The sequence below is a fragment of the Pseudophryne corroboree genome, unplaced genomic scaffold (assembly GCF_028390025.1).
Source record: "Pseudophryne corroboree isolate aPseCor3 unplaced genomic scaffold, aPseCor3.hap2 scaffold_536, whole genome shotgun sequence".
In the NCBI taxonomy this organism is placed as follows: Eukaryota; Metazoa; Chordata; class Amphibia; order Anura; family Myobatrachidae; genus Pseudophryne; species Pseudophryne corroboree.
In genome coordinates this window covers 246,392-251,216 of record NW_026970137.1, presented here as the reverse complement: position 1 = coordinate 251,216, position 4,825 = coordinate 246,392, and the positions used below count along the sequence as shown (strand labels likewise).

The following is a 4,825-nucleotide window of genomic DNA, read 5'->3' as shown; positions in this document are numbered from 1 at the left end:
CAAGGTGATATCTAATTAGCACACAGGTAAGGAATTAAGAAAATATTTAAGGGTGAAGATGTTTCTCACAAAATCGTTGCCCCAATGCATCATTGAAATTCAAGCTGGAAAGATGATTTTAATATATCACTTGTACATTTTGTATTGCTCTTCTGGTGACAATGTAGTTTGTTTTTGTCAATTACCCTTTTAATAATAGGGTAAAGAAAATTAAGTGGATTTTTTAAAGAAAACTATACTGTCAATATACTATTAAAACAAATTAAAATGGTAAAAGTTATTGTACTTTAAGTAAAAATAAAAGAGCAAAAATATCAATCCCAGTTTTGATTACTTAAATTAACAAAAAAAAATGCATATAGCAAAGGATAGTTTCAATCTGCCTACCTCTGGGTTATGGGCCCAGCATGCTTCCATTGCAGTACTCTGCTGCACATGTAAGTGCAAGAGATCCTGAAGTACTCACTCATCATGGGAAAGTACCAATGTGTTTCTTCGTTGGTTGATGGAAGAAACATCTTACAAAAACTCTCCAGATTATTGACTTTTTTAAGTTTTTCTAGGAAACGTTCTAGATGTATGCTTATTAGCCTTTGTCAGTATGTACTTTTTGCAAAGTGTCTCTGTGGCGCAATCGGTTAGTGTGTCCGGCTACTAACCAAAAGGTTGGTGGTTCGATCCCACCCAGGGACGTAATTGACCTTGTTATCAGATTTTGGTGATCTTTAAGTAGACAAGTCAAAATTTCAAACCCCCTGTTATGGTGTAGGGTACCTGGCCTTCTCTGATGTAATCAGAGTTAGATTTGATTCAGTGATTTTATAAAAACAGCTAGGAAGCACAATTTAGCAGTGGGTTGCAGAGAAAAAGAAATATGCTGGCAAAAAAATCCAATTGAGTGATTAAACAGCTCTTCATTTTCTGGCTTTATTTTTATGCTAACAAATTTATTCTCTGAAAAGTGTCCACAAAGCCAAGTCTCTGATTAACACCTTTGTAAGGATGGTTTTTCACCTATTACTAAGTTAAACTTGCTTCATTGGAAAGGCAGCAAGATGCATCCTCATTTCAATGTCTACTGAAATAATACAGGTTGACACCAGGAAACATTAACGCCACTGCATCCTTGCTGCTTTCTCATGTGGAAGTCTGTTTAATGTGAAAACAAGGTGATATCTAATTAACACACAGGTAAGGCATTAAGAAAATCTTTATTTAAGGGTGAAAATGTTTCTCACAAAATCGTTGCCCCAATGCATCATTGAAATTCAAGCTGGAAAGATGATTTTAATATATCACTTGTACATTTTGTATTGCTCTTCTGGTGACAATGTAGTTTGTTTTTGTCAATTACCATTTTAATAATAGGGTAAAGAAAATTAAGTGGATTTTTAAAAGAAAACAATACTTTCAATATACTATTAAAACAAATTAAAATGGTAAAAGTTATTGTACTTTAATGAAAAATAAAAGAGCAAAAATATCAATCCCAGTTTTGGATTACTTCAATTAACAAAAAAAATGCATATAGCAGAGGATAGTTTTAATCTGCCTACCTCTGGGTTATGGGCCCAGCATGCTTCCATTGCAGTACTCTGCTGCACATGTAAGTGCAAGAGATCCTGAAGCACTCACTCATCATGGGAAAGTACCAATGTGTTTCTTCGTTGGTGGATGGAAGAAACATCTTACAAAAACTCTCCAGATTATTGACTTTTTAAAGTTTTTCTAGGAAACGTTTTAGATGAATGCTTATTAGCCTTTGTCAGTATGTACTTTTGCAAAGTGTCTCTGTGGTGCAATCAGTTAGTGTGTACGGCTATAAACCAAAAGGTTGGTGGTTCAATCCCACCCAGGGACGTAATTGACCTTGTTATCAGATTTTGGTGATCTTTAAGTAGACAAGTCAAAATTTCAAACCCCCTCTTATGGTGTAGGGTACCTGGCCTTCTCTGATGTAATCAGAGTTAGATTTGATTCAGTGATTTTATAAAAACAGCTATGAAGCACAATTTAGCAGTGGGTTGCAGAGAAAAAGAAATATGCTGGCAAAAAAATCCAATTGAGTGATTAAACAGCTCTTCATTTTCTGGCTTTATTTTTATGCTAACAAATTTGTTCTCTGAAAAGTGTCCACAAAGCCAAGTCTCTGATTAACACCTTTGTAGGGATGGTTTTTCACCTATTACTAAATTAAATTTGCTTCATTGGAAAGGCAGCAAGATGCATCCATTTCAATGTCTACTGAAATAATACGGGTTGACACCAGGAAACATTAACGCCACAGCATCCTTGCTGCTTTCTCATGTGGAAGTCTGTTTAATGTGAAAACAAGGTGATATCTAATTAGCACACAGGTAAGGAATTAAGAAAATCTTTATTTAAGGGTGAAGATGTTTCTCACAAAATCGTTGCCCCAATGCATCATTGAAATTCAAGCTGGAAAGATGATTTTAATATATCACTTGTACATTTTGTATTGCTCTTCTGGTGACAATGTAGTTTGTTTTTGTCAATTACCCTTTTAATAATAGGGTAAAGAAAATTAAGTGGATTTTTTAAAGAAAACTATACTGTCAATATACTATTAAAACAAATTAAAATGGTAAAAGTTATTGTACTTTAAGTAAAAATAAAAGAGCAAAAATATCAATCCCAGTTTTGATTACTTAAATTAACAAAAAAAAAATCCATATAGCAAAGGATAGTTTCAATCTGCCTACCTCTGGGTTATGGGCCCAGCATGCTTCCATTGCAGTACTCTGCTGCACATGTAAGTGCAAGAGATCCTGAAGCACTCAGTCATCATGGGAAAGTACCAATGTGTTTCTTCGTTGGTTGATGGAAGAAACATCTTACAAAAACTCTCCAGATTATTGACTTTTTAAAGTTTTTCTAGGAAACGTTCTAGATGTATGCTTATTAGCCTTTGTCAGTATTTGCTTTTTGCAAAGTGTCTCTGTGGCGCAATCGGTTAGTGTGTCCGGCTACTAACCAAATGGTTGGTGGTTCAATCCCACCCAGGGGCGTAATTGACATTGTTATCAGATTTTGGTGATCTTTAAGTAGACAAGTCAAAATTTCAAACCCCCTGTTCTGGTGTAGGGTACCTGGCCTTCTCTGATGTAATTAGATTTGATTCATTGATTTTATAAAAACAGCTAGGAAGCACAATTTAGCAGTGGGTTGCAGAGAAAAAGAAATATGCTGGCAAAAAAAATCCAATTGAGTGATTAAACAGCTCTTCATTTTCTGGCTTTATTTTTATGCTAACAAATTTGTTCTCTGAAAAGTGTCCACAAAGCCAAGTCTCTGATTAACACCTTTGTAGGGATGGTTTTTCACCTATTACTAAATTAAACTTGCTTCATTGGAAAGGCAGCAAGAAACACTAGACTAATTGGAGGTGCGCCCTAAAGCAAATTACAATGTTAGGATTAGGGGGTTCGGAAAGACCTCTAGTGTATACTGTCACGATCCGGGTATCTGGACGCCATAACTTACCTTTCAGATGCCTCCTAAGGCTGGCTCAGCGCTCCAGGACCGGATCCCATCTGTTATTCTGATGTCCCCATTCCTGCCTCCTCTCCTGTCACTCTGAGACGCTGTCACAGCGGCGCCATGTTACATCTTGAATGGCATCTCCCGCGGCCTCCGCCGCCGTCCCTGAGTTTCTGCATGCAGGATGTCAGAGTGGCGCTTATGTCAGCCGCGGCCTCCGCTGTTGCCCGCGTGGTTCAAATGTGCACTCATCAGTCTGGCGTCTCCTGTTTACTGTGGCCGGCGCCGCCATTGCTGTTAAAGTTCCCACATGGATTTTCAAACCAATCTTCCCTCCAAGTGTCTGCATGGGCGCAGCCATGTTGGATTCTGTCACCTGTTCATTTCCACCAATCCGCTGTTTCCATTGTAATCTGCATAATTGCCTAGCCAATCCCTTCCTTGCTGCAGGTATAAGTATTCTGTGCCTGAGCAAGGAAGGCGTCAGTGATTTGGTTGTCAAACCTAGTTCCAGTTTGTCTCTCTCCCGTGGTTGTTTTCCAGGTTCCAGTTACCATCTCCAAACCTCCACTAAAGAGACCCGCTCTAGTCTACCACCTGCGGTGCAGCCTGACTCTCCAGTCCTCTGGGACTCATCTGTTTCCAGTTACAGATTTACCTGCTTCCAGCCGAGATCAGCTCTTCTTAAAGTGCCGGTATCATTTCCGCAGATTACCACTCACCACCGGCACTATTATTTAACCGCTCTCAAACTCCATATATCAATCATATTTCATCGCTCTCAAGCTTCATTTATTATTTGTCTGGTTCCATCCAGCAATCCACTCCGTGCTTACATCAGTCTGGTTTCAGCCAGTACCCACAGCAGCCATTTTATCCACAGCAGCCTAGCTTTTCCTGGAACACCAGCTAGTATGATCCTGGGCTATCTCCATTGCTACAGTCGAGCCTGGTAAGGACTTTCCAACTAGAAGATAATAAGAACTGTCTCATACTACCAGAGCCCTGTGGTCCTTGTCCTCCTGTAGTACCCAGGAACTGTATTATTTCTCTGCTGATTTTATGTTTCTCTTTTATTACTGCTGTGATGCATGGAGTTTGTCAAAATAAACATCATTGACTTTTATCCTGGTTGTCGTGGGCACGCCTTCGGGCAATTCTTCTACATTTAACTTACATGTCCAGGGGTCTGATACAACCTCCCAGGTTCCACTACACCTCAGCCCCTACAACTGAGGCGGCCTCCAGTCAGCTCAGGCCCTCAGTTGTGACATATACACTGTATATACATTTTAAGATAGGAAGGTACAAATTACATATTCAC

At 38.9% G+C, this 4,825-nt stretch overlaps 1 non-coding gene across 1 annotated transcript; it reads left to right on the top strand.

The window, feature by feature from the left end:
• Window positions 1-619: 619 nt before the first annotated feature.
• On the top strand, window positions 620-693 carry TRNAS-ACU (transfer RNA serine (anticodon ACU)). The gene has a single exon. It is a non-coding gene; the product is annotated as a tRNA-Ser (tRNA).
• Window positions 694-4,825: the final 4,132 nt, after the last annotated feature.